This window comes from Aedes albopictus, chromosome 2 (genome assembly GCF_035046485.1).
Source record: "Aedes albopictus strain Foshan chromosome 2, AalbF5, whole genome shotgun sequence".
Lineage (NCBI taxonomy): Eukaryota > Metazoa > Arthropoda > Insecta > Diptera > Culicidae > Aedes > Aedes albopictus.
Genome location: NC_085137.1, coordinates 463,546,762 through 463,567,737, shown reverse-complemented (window position 1 = coordinate 463,567,737; position 20,976 = coordinate 463,546,762). Strand labels below are relative to the sequence as shown.

The 20,976-nt window shown below is 37.4% G+C and overlaps 1 long non-coding RNA gene across 1 annotated transcript; it reads left to right on the top strand.

Moving 5' to 3' along the window:
* Positions 1-14,900: 14,900 nt before the first annotated feature.
* On the top strand, positions 14,901-18,969 carry LOC134288619 (uncharacterized). Its single transcript, XR_009998065.1, has 2 exons — positions 14,901-17,841; positions 18,072-18,969. It is a non-coding gene; the product is annotated as an uncharacterized LOC134288619 (long non-coding RNA).
* The last annotated feature ends 2,007 nt before the right edge of the window (positions 18,970-20,976 follow it).

Here is a 20,976-nt window from a genome sequence, read left to right as displayed (position 1 = left end):
CCGAGGAACCCTTGAAGCAATCACAAGCTAACGCTTGTAACATCTCTCCGTAATTCTTCCATTGATCCCTTTGAAATTTTGTCCAAAGTTTTCTAGAGAAACCAATCAAAGAACTTTTTTGATAAAACCTTCCTGGATTTCTTTTGAAAATTCTTTGGAACATCTTCTATAGATCGCTCCCAACATTTTCGTTACAGGAGCCTCCAGAAATATAAAAAATCTTCTAGAAAAGCTTTTAAATGTTTCCTTATAGATTTCCTTCACAGATTTTTTCAAGAATCCGCACAAGAATTGTTTCAGGAAATCATCCACGGATTCCTCCGGAAATGTATTTAGCGATTCTTTGAGAAAATCAAAAGAAACTCCAAAAAATTGTTTGATTTCTTTCCATTGGTTTCCATTGTGATTAATCCAGAAATTCCTGCAGAAGCTTTTCCACAGATTATAGCATTATTACTTGCAATGATTTAGGCAGCAATTCCTCCAGAGATTATAGCAGGAGTTCATATAGTAATTCCTCAATGTATCACCCCAGAAACTTATCTGACTTTTCCTTTAACGATAATCCCAATAATTTCTTCACGGATTCTCTATGAAATTTATTCTAAAATATTTCCAAGGAAAGTAACGGGAATTCCTTGGGATTTTTTTAAATTTAAATAAAAATTTGAAAATTTAAAAATTTTCCCAATTCAAAAATTGGGAAATTACGGGAATATTTGGAAGAGAAATTACGGCAATTCCATTAACGCTAGTCGTGCATTGGGGTCATGATGATCCCTATATGTGCACTACATCAGCGGGGTAAGCGTCAGCTAATGCACGAAGAAGGTTAAAAATATCTCAAGAGTTTTTTTTTCTATGAATATTTGCAAACGCTTATCTATGCGTATCTCCATGTATTCAGAATTATGTTTTTGAGAAATTCGTCCACAGATTTCTGAAAGAATAATTCCATTAAATCCTCTAAGAATTTTATTGAAGGATTTCACCACATGTTTTCTTAAAAAAATCCTCAACATTTTATTACAGGAATTCCACCATGAGTTTTTCGAGAAGTGTCCCCTGGTATTTTTTTCTCACCTGGAAGTACATAAGAAATTCATTCAAGAATCCAGGAAGTTCTTAAGAAATTTCTTCTGGGATTCTTTCTAGAATTTCCATGGGATTTATTCGGATTACTCCAGAGATTCATTTAAAAATACTTTCTAAGATAACCACAGGGATTCTACTGAAAATCTCTGCAAAAAAACTTTCAGGAATGTTCCAGAAATTTCTTCTGGGATTCCTTTTCAAATCCTCAAAATGAGATATTTTTATCTCCAAAAAAATCTTCAGAATTTTTTGAATTGCATCGGAATTTCAGCAAGGGATTTATTCAGAAGATCTTCTATGAAGTTTTTCCAGAAATTCTTTCCCAAAATTCTATACATATCCTACATTGCTTCGGAAATTGAGGAATTCCTTCAGTGATTTCCGAAGAAATTCCAACAGGCTTTTTCTGTAATAGCTTTTGTGGATGCATCAGAAATATCACCTGGTTTATCTTTAGAGATCAGCAGAATTTGTTCAGATGTTCCTGCAGAGATTTTCTAGAAGTTCTTCCTCAATTTGCGCAAGTATTATTGAAAAATATTTCAGAGAATTCCCAAATGAGTTTTGAAGAAATCTTCGGAAGGTAATCTCAAAAAAAAAATCATAAAAGCCCCTGGAGAAACTTTTGGGAACTACTAAGAGAAATGCTCTAAGTTTATTTCAGGAATTCTTGGACATAAAATCCTGAAGCAGTTCCTGGATGAATGCTTAGGAAAATATCCAAAAGAATACCAGAAGCAACATCTTAAGACACCGCCGTAATACTCAGAAATAATTCATGAGAGACTTATAAAGGAACTCTGCAAGTCATTCTAAAGAAAAAATGCTTACGAAACTTCTGGAGAAATTTCTAGAGAAATCCGCAGATATTTATAAAGAAATCTCTTTAAAAAAAAATGCAGACCAAAGTATTGGTGGAATTCTTGAAATCCCGCAATATATTTCTGAGGGATCTCTGGAGGATTTTCTGAAAGAATCCAAGGCAGAACCTCTAGAGATTCCTCTAATGTAATGGAATCCTCTGACAAATTTATTACACAGTTTTTGAAGAGGTTTCTATACAAAAATCCCCAAACTACTACTTGGAGAGATCATCTGAAGAAATTATCCTGCCGAAGCAATAAAAAATATTCAAAAGGTTTTCTTTACAAAACTACTGAAGAAAGAAACAAAAATGATTGTTTAAGGAATCCCTGAAATACTATCTTAAAGAACTGGAGAAATCGACAGCAATGCCTGGAATCCAGAAAAAAATCGTTTACTGGCGAATAAAGAAGTGCGAGTATTCTCGGGCCCCTGTTGTTCACGAATAGGTTGGTATTGGTTTGTGTCTGCTCAGATGCAATCTTGATCACTTTCTATCTCTGCCTTTAAGTGATAAATGCAAGACTAAGATATCATTAAATATATCTATCGAGAATTCTTCAGGAATCACTTCAAGAATTCCTACGGGAGTTTTTACGAGAATTTGATAAGTATTTCTTCCAAAAAAATCTCTTGGAAATTATCCAAAAAATCTTTCAGAATTTCTGCTAGGATTTTGTTACAAACTCCTGCAAAGGTTCTTCTATCAATCGGATAAAGCATTCCTTGTTTAGTTTATTCGATCATTTCTCCCAGGATTCTATCGATGTTTAGGATTTTATTCAAAATTCTAAAGGAATTCCTTTTAAGATGCCTTTTGAAATTCATCCCAAAATTCTTTCAGGAAAGCTTCCAAAGATTTCTTTAGTGGTTCTTTCAATATATCCTTTTGCGATTTCTCCAAAGATTCGTTCAGAATTCGTTTTAAATATTATCTAAGAATTGTTTTAAATGGTTTCATCAAGCAATTCTCCAAGTATTCCATTAATTATTTTATACATAATTTCCCTAGGAATTTCACCAATATTTTTATAGAAAAAACCCTTCGGAAATTCTTTCATGCAAGGGTTTTTAAACGTTTTTCTATAATTACTCCCGTAAGATTTTTTTTCGAAGATTCTCTCAATGCACAAATTCCTCCAAGAAATTCTACAGAGATTGCTCCAGAGGATCCTTTGAAAGTTTTTGCCAGAAATGGCTTCAGGAATTCCTACAATGAATTCTTCAGAAATTCAAATTAAAAAAGGAAGAACAATTTCAAGAATTCCCACATAAAATCCTTCAAAAAATTCAACTAGAATCCCTTCAATGAATCCTTTAGGCATTCTCCCAAAGTATTCATCAGGATTTTTTTTGTTGATACCTTCGAAGATTTCTTTAGAGATAACACCAAGGATTCATCCGGATTTCCTTCACGAAACTTCTTAAAATATTTTCTAATGATTCCATCAAGCATATTTTCCAAGTTAGGAACTCCAGAAACTATATCTTAGATGTCTTTTACGATTCATCTAGAAATTATTCCAAGATTACTAGATTTACAAATTCCTCTAAGATTTCTTTCAAAACCAGCGATTGCCAAGGATGGGAACACTCACTTGCAAAGAGTTACACTCACTTGATGTTTTCTCAGCTCAGAAGCCTACAATCAAGAAACGATGTATGAACGACTTTTGCCTCGTGGTTTTGTCTAAAAGTTTGCCGAATAGAATTGGAGTCGCACATGCATATTGAAGTCGTGAGGGAGCTGCGAAGGCAACTCTCCACGAGGTGATTGTAATTTACACTCACCTCGTGGAGAGTCGCTTTCACAGCGCTGTCACGACTTTGGTATTCGTGTGCGACCCCTACTCTATTCGGCAAACTTTAAGACAAAACCACAAGGCAAAAGTCATCCATACATCGTTTCTTGATTGCATGCTTCTGGGCTGAGAAAACGTCAAGTGAGTGTAACTCTTTCCAAGTGAGTGTTCCCATCCCTGGCGATTGCTTCGGGTAATCCTCCAAGCGTTTCTGAAGGAATTTCCTCGGTAATATTCCCAAAGAGTTTCTTAAAGATTTCCAGAAATGATTCCTTTGGGGCTACCCCACATGCTCCCTTCATTCCCTTCATCAATTTCTCAGAGGAATTCTTTAGGAATTCCTTCATTTTTTTTTTTTTGAAACTTCTTCAAACGTTCTTTTTATATTGTATCAAACGATTTTTCTGAAGGTTCTTTCAATGATTGTTTAGGAAATTGTTCAAGCATTTCTTCTGTTATGCCTGCAGGGATTTGTTATGAAATTCTTAAAAAAATACTGTAACAAATTGTCCAAAAAATCCCGAGGAAATTTTTTCAAGTCTTCTAGCACAATTCGTCTAAGAATCCTTTAAGAAATTCCAGTAATTTATCAAGATACTTTTGCAAAGATTCCTCCTAGGATTTCTCGAAGTTTTCCTTCAGTGATGAATAAAAAAAAATCCCTTTTAAAAAGTCTAAGACTGCGTAGCCGTTAATCTATAGAGTAATGCTTGATTTCGTTTGAAGTTTTTTTTTTTCTTTCAGAAATATCATCGAAGACGCCTCCAAAATCAACTCAATGATTCTTTCCGAATAGAATTCATCTGGAAAATTCTTCAAGAATTTCTTTAGAAATTCTCCCGAAAACTCCTGCAAGCATTTCTACCAGATTCTATCTTGGAGAATTCTCTCCTTGGGGAACGTCGCACACGGGGGCAGGATTGAAAATACAAGGAAAAAACCTATAGCTCGTCGAGATGTCGAGATCGACACTTGGTGTCTTCAGAGAAAATATTTCTATGAACAAGGTCGATATTCTGAACGGTAGCATATTTTTCTTGCGTTATTCGCATAAAAGTCCTATAAGTCATTTTGGCCATCTTTCATTTTAGCGGTATGGTGTCTTCGGCAAAGTTGTTCGGCTATTTATGCTAAAAAAGTTTGCCGAAGGCGTCAAATTTCCAAAGCCTACTGTTTTTGAGATATTAATCGATTTATATAATACCTATCTAAAATCGAGTTTTTTCATTAAATTACGTTTGTAAACGAATTTAATGTCCGTTTTCGAGTTATAATAATGAAAAATACTAAAATAAAACATATATCAAAGAAATTAGTTGGAAAAAAACAAAATATGCATTGATTTTTTATAGAAAGTTCCTGAAAATCACGCAAAATGTATATAGGACGTTCTTGCAGTCGGGCAAGTTCGGGCAAGTTTTTTCATCGGCGATCACCTAAAAAATACATAAGCTTTCATGTAATTTTTTTTTCACCGACATGATATTTGATGATTTTTTTTAAATAGCGTTCAAAGTTTACTGTTTTGTGTGAATTAGTACAACATTTTTGCAGGTATTTTACCATGTTGTATGATGCCAAGTGAACCAAGAGAATTATAAATGCAATCTTGTCACAGGTTTAGTTATTTTTAAGCTTCAAACAAATTGTAAAACACAAAAATGTCCGAAACGCCAATAAAAGTGAGTTTTTAGATCATTGAACACACAAAAAATATTCATATTAAATAAGATTATATAAGATAATGATAAAACCAAGGCTAAATGGCGTGTTTGGGACATTTTTGTGTTTTACAATTTGTTTGAAGCTTAAAAATAACTAAACCTGAGACTAGATTGCATTTATACTTCTCATTGTTCACTTGGCAACATACAACATGGTAAAATATCTGCAAAAATGTTGTACTAATTCACACAAAACAGTAAACTTTGAACGCTATTTAAAAAAAATCATCAAATATCATGTCGGTGAAAAAAATTTACATGAAAGCCTATGTATTTTTTAGGTGATCGCCGATGAAAAAACTTGCCCGAACTTGCCCGACTGCAAGAACGTCCTATATACATTTTGCGTGATTTTCAGGAACTTTCTATAAAAAATCAATGCATATTTTGTTTTTTCCAACTAATTTCTTTGATATATGTTTTATTTTAGTATTTTTCATTATTATAACTCGAAAACGGGCATTAAATTCGTTTACAAACGTAATTTAATGAAAAAACTTGATTTTAGATAGGTATTTTATAAAACGATTAATATCTCAAGAACAGTAGGCTTTGGAAATTTGACGCCTTTGGCAAACTTTTTTAGCATAAATAGCCGAACAACTTTGCCGAAGACACCAAACCGCTAAAATGAAAGATGGCCAAAATGACTTATGGGACTTTTATGCGAATAACGTAAGAAAAATATGCTACCGTTCAGAATATCAACCTTGTTCATAGAAATATTTTCTCTGAAGACACCAAGTGTCGATCTTGACATCTCGACGAGCTAGAGGTTTTTTCCATGTATTTTCAATCCTGCCCCAGTGTGCGTCGTTAAGCTTCATCTGAAGGATTCCTGGAAGGACTTCAGGACATGATCCTTGAAGGACTTTATGAAGGAATTCGTGGAAGTGGAGTGAAGAGACACTTGAAGGAATTCCTAAAGGATTCCTTGAAAAATGTTTGTAGAAATTGTAAATGATTAAAATAATTTAGGAAGCATGTCCGGAAAAAATGAGATTTTTTTGTAAAAGCCCTTGGAGTAACTGCTAGATAAATCGTTAAAAATTGGCCAGATAAAGTAGGATCTGGCGAGCGTTGAGCGGAGCCAACGGAGGACCTGCAGCTGTAAATCAAAATCAAATTTTAATCATTTATGTTTCAAAAAAGAAGTAATCCCAAACTTCACTTCCTTCTGACATATTGCTTCTCCATAACTTCACCGGAAACGTTGATTACGGATGCATCTTTCCAATAATCGCGACCTGTTAGCAGCATCTTGCTACGATTACCATTTCCCGGGAAAAACTTTTCACCCAAAGAAGCCCAAGTCTAGCCACCCTGGTTGCGTATGCGTTACGATAACAAGCCCAACATAAAGTTGAACACACGGTTGGTTGGTTGAGTAGAGTATGTTCCCGTGCCTAGACGCCTAGGTATGATAAAGTTATCTCATTACAAGCAAAATTGGAAAACTTTTCGCCCAAGCGGGTATCCTCTTCAATCAAGTTTGCTCTCGTCTTTGGAGAAGTGCTTGTCAACCTTCCCGCTCGGATGTGTGTACCGACGCGTCGCGTCGCGTCGTCAGACTCCATGCATCCGTGGTGGTAGAGCTCCCCGTCAGCGTCGTAAAAATATACGTATATTAACTAATCGTACATGCACTGAAGTCGACTGTTGCGACTCACCTGGATACGACCTTCGGTAGCCAATCACCTCCGCAGTACTTGGCCAGGACCGGATCGTTGGTCGTGCTGCCGTCGTAGAATATCAGGTGGTCTCGCTCGCCGGTGCAGTCGGACCACGCCCGGACGGCCCGGGATGTTTTGTTCAGACTGGCGATGGATCTGGAAGGGACAAGAAAAACAGTACAACGTTAAACAAGGTGAAAATTAAATTTCTGCTTCGTCGATACGAGACGGATTGTGTTTTTTGGGTTCTTTTCCTCCGTGGCGGCGGTGGTGGTCAAAGTCCACCGATGTCAGGGCTACCAAAGTTCAGTCAATGCCCGGCGGGCAGCTTTTTTCCATTTTGAACTAGGTACACCCAAGAGCATGGAAAGAGCAAAAATGAATCTATCGTAAAGGTAGCTAAGTCTAGGATAGGTGCCTGGCCAGTAGTGGCCATGTTGTTTGTGCTGTATGTTGTTTTCGGGAAAGTCAGCAACATAAAACGGAGCAGCGGACATGGCGAAACCGCAAAAACCTTCAAACTGTTTCGAAGGAGCAAATTGAGTTATTGAGTCGATGGTGTTTTGCTGTGCGATGTACGCTGGTGTGAAATTAAGAGCTTGGTCGTAGGAGTCAAGATGAAGTGTTAAATATATAGCAGGGTTATGTAAAAAAAACACCAACAAAATGATATACGATAGAGAGTGTGGAGAATATTTGCAAAAAAAAAAAAACAACAGTAAATCACATATCTGTGGTCTCATAATCCGTATTACCGTGACGACTTTAGAGACAATTTCGGTTAACTGTTGTTTTAGAAGTTAGCAGAATATATTATGAGAATTTGAAGATTTATGTTTTGAAATCACAGTATCACAGTAATGAATATATCTTAACGATAAAACACTCTAAACAAATTAAGTTCAACAGAAAGTGTGTTCTAATGAGACATATCCATATCCAAAACGGTATTGTTTTTACAATGAAGCAAAAATAGCTTATAGTGCATCAACTGAAAGCATGAGCCGTAACTAAACAGTAAAACATGGGTCAACCATCAATTGTCAGTGCATTTGATGGAAATTTTTAATTAACAAACTTTTTTTTTCTGATAGCTAAGCTCGTTCTGTAATGCTATAATGGAAGCAATAGCTGCCTCAGTTCACAACATCCCGCGCTGAATGGTTCAGTTGTAATAACGTTGAACTCGAATGCACCGATGCATATTGAATAAAGTTCAGTTGCTTTCCTAATTGGATATTAGAGGCTAATTAATACTGTCACCACTGCTTTTCTAAAGAAATTCCTAGGGTTTATTTTATAATCATTGATTACACGGTTACAGCCATACTATGAACTCCCCGGGGCTGTACATTTATTACGGGAGGCAAGTTTTACGATGTTTCCCCCCTCTAGCCATAAACCCCTACGTAATTAATAGACGGTTCATTATGAAAAAGGATCAAAAAGTACGTTTTTCCATACTAAATCCTTTAAAAATTTTAAAATGTAAATTTCAAACAATTTTAAATAGCCACAGTGTATCAAACAATTGTCTGTACAGCAATTTTTTGGTCAAAATAATTTTTCATTCAAATGTTTATAACTTTTTTTATACGTCAACCAAAAACGCTGAAATTTTGACCAATCATAAACCATATATTGAAGCTCCATTGGTAAAATTTTGAGCGAGATCGAATAAGTTTTCTGAAATTTATTTAACTTTTAGTAAAACTTATAAGATTTTTGCGCACATTTTTATAACATTATATCTTAATATGTACTCGATGAAACTTTTTCAATTTTTTTTTTTGTGTTACAGCTTAAACCTAAGGCTTTCATATGCAGCTTCGTTTGAGGTTTTATATTCACTACAAAAAATAATGTGTTTAAAATTTGCTCAAAAATCTTATAAGTTTTACTAAAAGTTTCAGAAAACTTATTCGATCTCGCTCAAAATTTTACCAATGGAGCACTAATATATGATTCATGATTGGTCAAAATTTCAGCGTTTTTGATTAACGTATAAAAAAGTTATAAACATTTGAATGAAAAATTATGTTGACCAAAAAAATGCTGTATGTACGGACAATTGTTTGATACACTGTACGCACAGAAAATATGTGCTTGTGCACTCTCATGAGCATGTATTATATGCAATAATTTCGATATGGCAATCTCACTAGATTTATTATTCACCTTCGTATGAATCTAGGACAAAAGGTCGAAAGACATAAGGTCGAAGGGCATAGGGTCGAAAGGACAAAAGGTCGAAAGAGGCAAAAAGGTTAAATAGACTAAAGACAAATTCTGGAGCAACATTTGAAAAGGGCATACAAGCATTGGTAAACAATGACTTCACACGTCGCTCCTGAGCCCCCCTCAGCTTATTCACAAAATCTAAGACCGTTATCAGATAGAGCAAACATCGATCTTTCGGATAACGGTGTTCATTTGCGTGGGCGGGCTGCTGTTAGGCCCTAAGGAGCGTTTTCGAAAAAAAACACAAGACCTCTTCGGCCCTTTTCAAATGTTGCTTCAGAATTGGAAGACATGAAAAAGTGATCAGAATTTGACAGAAAAACGACGATTAAAAATAGAACCAGTGATACCAAAATTGTTCAACAACTTCAAAACAATCGTTGATGGAAGACAAAAAAGTGTCTACTAAAACTCGGAATCGGAATATTGTCATTTGAAACTCCAATCATTACACCGATTAAATAAAGCCAAACAGTTTATAAACTAGAAAAGGACAAATCTCTGGCTATTATAGGGGTGATCCATGAAGTACGTCATGATTATAGAGGGAGGGGGCTTCGCAAAAGTGTTTACAAGCAATATATTCAGTATAGGACAGGGGGAGGGGGATCAAAAATTTTCAATTTTTAGCGTAACGCCTGTATGAGCAAACAAAATGAAAGTGTTTACTCAATTTTTAATTATTAGGATCTACCTGTCAATATTTGCGCATTTGCCCAAAAGTACACGCGGCAAATCCCTGACGAAAGGAACAGCCGCGTTTTTTGCTCCCCTTTTACTCCATTCTTATGGAAGATAATATTGCGGCGTTTCCTCAAGTGCGGTTGTTTCGTTCCCAGGGGATTTGCCGCGTGGAATTTCGTGCAAATGTGCGTTTGGAACATTATAAAGGCCGCGCGGTATATCATATTCAGCAAACCAGTCAATACAAGAGGGGATGATCACTGAGCACAAGTAGTCAATGAAAAACAGTTAGAAAAGAAGAAGGCAAAATTTATGATTGAAATATAAGTCCCTATGGAGTTAATAATTATGTCAGTAACAAAAGTTAAAAAAAAAACAGCCTATAAATTAAGGAAGAAAAAAAATTCCTGAACAATAAATCAAACTAAATTGCCATTAAATAAATACTACATTAACACAACTTGAAAGAACAGCCTATAAACAAAAGAAGGAAAAATTTCCTATGGGGGCATCCATTTAGTACGTCACGCTAAAAATGGGAATTTTCACCCCCCACCCCCCTTCGTACGAGTTTTCCCTATATTTAATACATTGCTTGTCACACTTTTCAGAACCCCCTCCCCCCCTCTAAGCGTGACGTACTTTATGGATGCCCCCTATAGAAATGTTAGTGGCTGAAATGCATATGATTTCTATAACAGGACTACAATGTTTCTCTCAATGAGGGCAGCAAAAACTTCTTTTTCGGACGTTAAAAGTCTCCAGTTGCACAACACGCGTAACTGTGTGTACCTTGAGATGGTAAGCAATGTTATTGCGCTGCGCTACGAGCAAGCGCACAATATCAAACGAGTCTTTGTTTGGAAAGGCAAACCATTCAAAATACCTATGCTACGTAACCGGCTAAGCAGTCTCTTGAGGAAATCAAACGATGTTATTTGACTTTGCCCAACGTTTCGACCACTTTTTTGGTCTTCTTCAGGGGTTCTGGAAGGTTTATTATATAGTTTTTGTACTTTGGAAATTATTAAATCAAACTTACAATCGGTATTATCGTTCGTCGTCAAATTTTCTACATTGAACTGTCGGGGTTTGATTAATTATTTTGTACATCGGGCTAAAACAAACATACATGCAAACATTAATCTCTTGGTCAAAGTACACAAATTGGTTTGGACGTTACGTGGTGAATTAATGATTCTCGTAGAAAATTTCTAATTTTTCGTCACTAATTCTTCCACTTATTTTAGGCACTGTCTAACTTTCTGTTTTGCAACTGTGAAATTGAAAATGGTGGGTTTGGACTCTTTGGATTTGGACTTACACCCAACACTGTAAATCATCGCACCGACGTTTGTAGCTTAAGCACAACGCACGCAGCCATGAAGAAGTACAGTGCGTGATGTGTTCTCTATTCAAACTGAACGCTGGAAACACTACTTTGCTGGCATACTCAACGGGGTTCGTGTGCTGCAGATGCGAATCAAGCACCCAATCCCATCGTATCTTTCAATAACAAAATGAGATCAGCTATGTCGAGCACCTAAATAAGGTCAAAACCTGTTGGCGAACCGATATTCAACGAAGCTGATTTTCCACCGATGTGCAGTCAATCCAGCAAATCTTCCCCTGATGTGAGTGATTCTTTCATAGAGATTGTAGCAAGAAGCAGACGTGCTCTTGCCGAACACGAGACCAAAACGACTACCATTTCAACGAACCAAACCGAACAGCAGAGCACATATGAAGACGACGACGACGACGACGACGGGAACGACAGTTCAATTTCCCCATACGAGACCTACGATGGCACCAACAAGCGGCGGCTGTCAACGAAGCGTAGGAAAGATAAAAAAAAGTTGTGTGCTACTCAGGAATCACAGAATGGCTGTGATTCGATCTTGTCTACTGAAATATGTAAATAGTAAATTCGGCCCCGCTAAGCCTTTTTGGCGCATGAGCCTACCAAATAAAGAGATTAAAAAAAAAAGACTTCTCAAAAAATTGTGTCTTATAAGCGAGACATACCAGCTGGTAAATTGGCCTACTAAAATTTTTGTTCATTCGACCTTTTGTCCCATTCGACCTTTTGCCCATTCGATCTTTTGTTATTCGACCTTTTGTTCAAAAGCCTATTCTATGTGCGGCATGAAAGGAATGAATACTTCAAATGAGTAGTTTTATTTTTGATAGAAAAAAAAATGCAAACTTGTAATGGACTCTGTAATTGGCTGCAATAGCTTTGTTCTAAAAAAAATCGACCATGTTGACCCAGCGTAATGTCAGTGTTGCCTTTTCACTGGCGTATTCCAAATTTGCTAGATTGTCAAAACATGCTAGGAAACTTGTTAGTAGAAGACACAGTGTGCTACCCAATAGGTACATTAAGAGATAGAATTTCCAAGAAAAAAATCTGGTTCTGCTAGGATTCAAACCCACGACTTCCTTTTTGATTGACCAGCGCTTTAACCAAATAAGCCACAGAACATGTTGATATTTCGAGGAATAAGGCTTAGTAAATGCCAGACTGCACCATAAACACCTTTTTTGCCTTTCTCGTACACCAAAGTGTAGTGCAAGGCTATCTGTCCACTCAAAAAACGATTTTTGATAAAAGGCTCGGAGGGTCAAATCATATTTTTCAATCAACTCAGATTAAAGAATGTAGGGGATGTCTGTATATGTGTTTTTAGATGGATGACTTAGAAGTTCTAAAAAAAATCTTTTAAATACACTGTGTGGGATTCGAATGTCTCAGTGCTCAGTGCTCCTAATTCGTCCCTCATCTGAATTTCTCCTCCGGGACCGCAATGGACTGTTACTTCGGAGGAGAGGGTATTTACCTTACCGATTAGGCTAAGGCCAGAGTGGCCTCTGCTGTACATAGTAGCCGTCTCCATTCCACTCGGTCCATGGCTGTTAGTCTCCAGCTCCGCACTCTGCGTAGGGTCCGCAGATCGTCCTTCACTTGGTCGACCCACCTAGCTTGCTGCGCTCCACGTCTTCTTGTACCGGTTGGATGACTCTCGAGAACCATTTTAGTCGGGTTGCTATCCGACATCATGATGACGTGGCCAGCCCACCGTAGCCTCCCGATTTTCGCGGTATGGACGATGGTTGGTTCTCTCAGCAGCTGATGCAGCTCGTGGTTCATTCGCCTTCTCCAAGTCCCGTCTTCCATCTGCACTCCGCCGTAGATGGTGCGCAACACCTTCCGTTCGAAAACTCCAAGGGCGCGTTGATCCTCTGCACGTAGAGTCCACGTTTCGTTTTCATAGAGGACGACAGGTCTAATCAGCGTTTTGTAGATTGTTAAATTCGTGTTACGGCGAACTTCATTCGATCGTAGAGTTCTGCGGAGTCCAAAGAAAGCACGATTTCCTGCCACAATGCAGTTCTGAATTTCTCTGCTGGTGTCGCTGTCGGCGGTCACCAGTGATCCCAAGTACACGAATTCTTCAACCGCCTCGATTTCATCTGGCTGGCCGGGATGGAATTACTCCAGCACGAACAGAAGTGTTCCCAAAGTGCCAAGTTTTGTGACTCGAACTGTGTACCCACCCACCATTTCAATCGAGGTGCTAGGGTCCAATGAAACAAGTGCTGTGCAGAGAAGAAAACGACATTCCGCCGTGTGATCAACACGAATCGAAAACAAGTTGATTCACATCGAGCCCTGATGAAGATCCCAACCACAGGATCGAAACGTTGGCAATGATCTAAAATAATCAACGCTTTTCTGTGACTGAAAGCCGAAAAATACCAAGTTTTACGTAAACCCAGTCATACCCCGTAGTCTACATGGCTGTTAAAGTTCAGCCGATCGTCCAACATCACCCCAAGTTTCTGAATTCGCGCTTTGAGCCAATGGTGCACTCGACGACCATGATTCTTCCAAGCTGCACTGTCATCCGGTTACTGATAACTACCAGCTCGGTCTTGTTTTAAGCTAGCGATAGCTTTTTCCAACGCAGCCAGTCTTCCACAGCGTCTATCATCTCCGTGACAAGTATTTCAACATCTTTTCGTGACTCACCGATCATTAGCAAAACCACATCGTCCGCAAAGCCAATAATCTTTACTCCTCTGGGATGCTACAGCTTTAAACATCGTCGTTCTTGGCGTTCCAGAGGGTTGGACCCAGATTGGATTCCTGTGGAATGCCCTTTTCATTCTGGGCTCAGTGTGCGAAGCTGGAAGCAGCTCTTTAGGATCAGGCCCAGATACTTATTTTCGGTTTCTGTAAGGTTTTTTGAGTTTCACAAACAGTAGATTGTTGACCTAAGGTCCGCTATCTACCGTGGTGGGGCTGTCAGCTTTAGGTATAGCATGCCAGAAAAGACGCTATTTGAGCAGCACCTCCTGAGTGAACAGACGTTCTGGACGTACCTCCTCAATCAAGCTGAAGTCAGAGGACAGCAGTGCCTAGGCTGCACAACTCTTAGCTGGCGATTTTTGTCATCGATTGACCCGTCGAAGCATGAGGTAGGGACTTGTGTAAGGACCAGGACTTTGCAGCCCTACTACTCAGCCTCAATCTGGGTAACGAATCGGCGATTGCTACCCAAGGTGACCACCACATAGTAACGGTTTCATCCTTCTCTGTTGTTTCTGTTCCGTCCCCATAGCACCCACTAGAGTTTTGATAGCCTCTACTGTATACCAGCCTTATCGGAATCCGAACTGCATCTCTGACAGACCGCTCTCGCACTCCGTGTATTTCGTGAGCCTATTCAGGATCACTTTTTCCAGCAATTTGCCAACAGCATCCAATAGAAATATTAGTCAATATGTTAATGGACCTCCGGGAGTCTTACCTCTTCTCTCGGTTAGCAAGGCTTCCGCTATCGCAACCAGCTCTTTTTTAGTTACTTTGATTTTTTCGTCGTGGCTTTCGTGATCGACGTGCATACGTTGTGGGCAGCCATCTTTTCCGAGAATCTTTTGAGTAGGACCTTTTGTCCTCGAAATGGCTACTTTGTATACTTTTCTTCATGGATTCACGTTGGCCTTGTGACAGAGATCGTCAAGTCAAGACTGGCTTTCTTGTTGAGCTTGAACGCTTTGTTCAATGCAGCTCTTGCTGCTCTATAAGGTAACCTTCGTTGCTCCCTCAATACTGGCCCTCTGCATCGTCCTTGTAGCTCGAAAGCACTGTGCACGCAGATCAGCAATCTTTGGGTTCCATCAGTAGACGGAGTGTCGACTGTTTCTTGTGTTTCTCAGATAGCGCCGCTACCAGTTCGTCTGCACTGAGATTCAGTGAATTGTCCTCCAGGCTAAGTGGTTCCACAAAAAAAAGTAAAAATAAAACTTATCTGGTCGAACACTACAGATTGTCGTCAATCTAAGCGATTCATTGAACCAGATGCTTCTAAAACATTAAGGTTAATGAACCTGAACAAACATGATTTAAGCATTTAGACTGGACTAGTAACAGGCCACTGCCCTTGCAAATATTACCTAAATATAATTGGGAAATTACAAGATAACAAATGTCGTTTCTGTAAATTTGAGAGCGAAAGCTCTGAACACTTATTGTGTGAGTGTGCTGCACTTTATCAAAAGCGCCGCGGTTACCTTGATAAAGACTTGATGGAGCCTTGGGAAATCTGGGCCTCTCATCCCAAACAGGTATTGGATTTCATACGAAATGCAGTACCTGAATGGGAAACACGCCAATAGCTGTGAGGATGATCATTTCTCCATAGTGATGAGTCTTTTCAGTATGGCAAAAGTAAAGAGGATGACACCACAATAGATCAAATTAATGGTCGCAGTGGTACTATGTCCCCAACAGAGAAAAAAAAGTGGTTCCACAAACACGTTTTTGTTGAAGTTCACTGTCTTCCTCTTCCAAAGTATAGCGTTGTTCTTTGTTGTGCATGCGAGCACAAAGTATCATATATCAAATTCATGGCACGTAGCATATTTGTTCACCAGTCCTCCTAATTGCGAGGTGACGCAAAATCTTTTTCATTCCATAAATTTTCGTTTAAAATTTTCATGGTCTCACCATTCTTGTAAGGTGACACATTTGTGTGTAAATATATTGTACGGTTGCATGGATCGCAACACTTACCAATCAATCCCTTCCTACTAACAAACCTCCTTCCCGTGACAACTGTGGAGGGCCCAGTAGTACATACAACCTCTAGTAGCAACGGTTTTCAAACTAACATTCCTTCCCTTCCCCGGTATTCCGTAAGAACGTGACCAGCGCGTCATTGACCCAATAAAGTTTGAGTTCTCGAAACGTGTACGTTGAGGATGTTGGCAAATCCCAAGCCCCAAGCCTATTGGTTCTCTGTACAATTTCGAAAGCTCACGTCAATCACGGAGTAGCAACTACGAAGTGTACGGTCACCAATGCTCATTGCTCATGCTCAAGTTCGTTGTCTTCCTCTTCCGCTCGTTCATATGTGTTCCACTTGACTCCAGCCGTGTCTTGCCTCCAACTTGGTACCGGATGGTTTGATGCTCACTGTGGGTCTTCAGTTTATTGCCCTCATCAACACATAACTGCAAAAAGTGACATCGATGATAAAGTCTTGACCTTCCCTGCGATACGTACATGACGAATTTCGCCCCAAATCGTATTCGGAGTTGGCAGCACCCTTTCAGATTACAATGAAATTTTCTGGGTATGTACACCAAGACTAGATAAGCCACTTTGCATACTTAGTTTCTTCAAAATTTATCTGGACTGACTTTTGAAAAGGGCTAAACTTTTTTATGGATTTTTTAAAAATGTTTTTAATCAAAAAATGACTACTCCTACAAAAAAGTGTTGTATGGGTGATTATCACAAAATAAGTAAAATTTTAAGAAAAAAATACTGAAAAAAATCCAAAATGAGCCCTACACTGAAAAAAATCATTTCTAAAAATTCAAAGTTGATTTAAAAAAAAACACCATTTATGATTTTGATGAAATTTTATCTCAAGACAGGTAATTATGTTCCCTACCAACCGTCCATACATCACAAGATGGGCACTTTTAAGGAAAAAAAATTTTCTAACAAAAACTTTTTCATGTCCAAATTATTATTTTTTCAGTGTCTTTTTTAAAAACAAACTAAACCAGTGAAGGTTATCTAGTAATCTCAAAATGCAATGAATCTTATTGTGTCATATGCGACAATGCAATGCACCCATATTCACGCAGCAGCACTCTAGAAGTACGAAACAATATACAATTAGAACACGCATTTCATACGTGCTGCTGTAATTTCTACCCAAACGTTTCTACCCCATGTTCTTACCTAATATTAGGTAAGGCTATTTATTAGATTCGAACTACCTAATCGAAAAAAAAAAACAAATCAAGAGTTGTACCTAAAGCAAATATGAACAAAACAAGAAAATGAATCGGTATCATTCAACGTGTTACTTCTCTTTGGTTATTAAAGGCAGTTCTGAAAAGTAATGGATCAATCGTATAAATCAAAATTCAACAAATTCAACTGCAGTGCAAAAATAAACAATCCAAAGTGCAACCGTCATAATCTACGGGGCATGTCATTAAGATTGATAGATAAAATTCATTCCATGGGATATACACATGAAATCGACGAATCGATGAGTATTTGTGAGTCATGTCGTGGATTGATAAGTCACAACAGAAGCCCGAATACGAAAAAACGCCGATCGGATGGAAACGACGAAACTATGCAACCATCATTTAGTGGGCAGCAACATCATGATGTTCCAGAACCAGAACCGTCAACGAGTGGTCAACAAATCGAACATGAGCTGGGTAAGTAAGCCTTCAACGTGTTAGCTTCTTTTATATAACTCATTTTGCAGCTCGTTGCAAAACTACATTTTTCAGTATTCTTCGTATTTATCCAACCCGGCAAGCCTCGTTGGATAAATGTACTACTTGTGCGAAAAAAAATCATTTTTGCAACTCGTTGCATAAATAACTATCATTAACTTTCCACTGCATTCATTATTATATTGTTAACCTTTACTTTTATCTTACAGATATGGTACCATCTATTCCATCATTGGAGTCAATTCCGTCAACAGATCAACTACAGGGTCCCCATAATATTGAGAAGTTTAATACCATTGCTGAAACATTGAGTTTATCGCCAATCTCATCTAGAAACATGAGAAGTATGGAATATCGCATAAACAAATCATTGCAGATTACGAAAGCAGTTCGAAAAAATATCTTCGGAATAGATTCAACGGATGTTGGCAAAGTGGAAGCGTATGACGAGATAATTATGCAGTTAAAGGATAAGTTCAATCACCCTACAACTGACAGAAGCGAACAGATTAAAATACTATCTGTACACACTTAATTTGGAATACCGTGTTCGGTAATTTTTTGACGAAAATAGAACAGCTGTATACTGCTATACTGCATTGTTTACCTTTTGCACCAGGTTTTGACAGCTGGTGTACTGAGCTTCAGTAAAATCGATTACCGAAGCTACCGAAATAGTTCTGCTGTTCTATTTTCGTCAAAAAAGTGCTGAATAGGCTATTCAGGATTGAGTGTGTACTTCCTAAGTCTTGGTCGGTAAATAAAATCACAAGAGAGTTTAACGCACCAACCGAGAGTTTAACGTACCACCGAAAAAAGAAGGGGGCATGGTATTGATGACGATACAAAACAAATAGTAAGAGAATTTTTTGATGATAATGATATCAGCAGGCCAATGCCAGGAACAAATGATTTTGTTTCTGAGGTTCGAAATGAAAAAAAAACAACAAGTTCAAAAACGACTTTTGATGATGTCGCTCTAAGAGGCTTATATGATTTTTGTAGATATGTACAAAACTGTGAATATTGGTTTCACAGTATTTACACAGTTGCGACCAAAGCATTGTATTTTACTTGATTCTACTGGTATACATAATGTATGTATATGTACTATTCATGAAAATGTAAATTTAATGTTCAACAGTATAAGAATTGTGTCACAAGATGAAATAATACAAAAAATGCTTTGCGAAATTTCAACCAGAACAGATAATTGCTTTTTCAGTGCTTGTGAAAAGTGAGCTTGTAATGAACACATTGAAGAGGAACTTACATTGATATTAGAATCAAATGACAAAGAAGAGATTATATTTCAGCAGTGGTTGAATACTGATCGCAGTAATTTAGAGACGATTATTAAACCTGTTGATGAATTTGTTCCGTATTTTGTTGATAAAATTGACAACTTATAACACACGACTTTATTCATAAACAACAATCATCATTTCTCAGAAATAAAAAAGATACATTAAAGGATGATGAAATTCTTGCGATTTGTGATTTCTCTGAAAACTATTTATTCATAATTCAAAACGCTGCTCGAGGATATCATTGGAACAACTCGCAAGCCACAATACACCCATTTGAAATTTACTATATGAAAGATAATAAACTTGTAAATGTTAGCTTCATTATCATATCGGAAGTAATGGCTTACGATACAGTTGCGGTCCAGTTGTTCATCTCAAAAATGATAGATTTTATGAAACAATTAACGAACTTTTCTAAAATTTATTTTATGTCTGATGGGGCAGCATCACAATACAAAAATAAGAAGAACTTTGGTAGTCTATGTAGATTCCAGTCAAAGCATGCATTAAGAGCAGAATGGCATTTTTTTGCAACGTCCCACTGTAAAGGTCCATGTGATGCTATTGGTGGCACTCTCAAGCGAATGGCAAAGAGAGCAAGTCTTGCTCGAGATTATGGAAATACCATAACAACTCCACGAGAGTTATATAACTGGGCGGTTGTACAGACAGATAAAAATATAACTAAATTAAATTTCTGTTACGTATCCACTGAACAGTACATTAAAATGTCAGAAGATCTCGAAGAAATATATAATAACGCCAAAACAATACCAGGCACTCAGAAATTCCATAGTTTTTTGCCTATTCCTGGCGACAAAGTAAAGGTAAACAGGTATTCCAATTCAGAAGATGAACCAAAAATATTTAGTATGATCGGAAAAAAAATAGAAAAGAACATGTTTGAAATTGGCTCTAAGACACATATATATATATTTGAAAAATTCATAATTATAAATAATTGTATATTTAAAAGTGCACTTCAATACATATTGCGATCAAACATTACATTTCCTAAGAAAATACATTTGTAATATTTTGAAGTTTTTTATGTATAGGAAAACCCTTCCAAATGATTGAATAAATAACACAAAATCTCCTAGAAAATTGAGTTTCATTGGATTCTGGGATTGTTATGGCCTTCACTGGTTTTATTGTTGATAACAAAATACACTGAAAAAAAAAATCATTCGAACAAGAAAAGTTTTTGTTAGAAAAACTTTTTTTCCTTAAAAGTGCCCATCTTGTGATGTATGGACGGTTGGTAGGGAACATAATTACCTGTCTTGAGACAAAATTTCATCAAAATCAAAAATGGTGTTTTTTTTTTAAATCAACTATGAATTTTTAGAAATGATTTTTTTCAGTGTAGGGCTCATTTTGGATTTTTTTCAGTATTTTTTTCTTAAAATTTGACTTATTGTGTGATAATCACCCATACAACACTTTTTTGTAGGAGTAGTCATTTTTTGATTAAAAACATTTTTAAAAAATCCATAAAAAAAGTTTAGCCCTCTTCAAAAGTCAGTCGAGAAAAAAAATTAGAAAAATGAGTATGCAAAGTGGCTTACCTGGGCAAGGTCTACACACCAAGAAAGTTTCGTTGTAATCTGAGAGGGTGCTGCCAACATTTGTTCGAGTTTGCGCGAAATCCGTCACATACTATTACTGGCTTTAGGACATTTGGTCGAATGACATTTAGTCGAATGACGTTTGGTCGAATGACATTTGGTCGAAAGTACATTTGGTCGAACGGACATTTCGTCGAATGGACATTTGGTCGAAACCCATTTTGTGGAAGAAG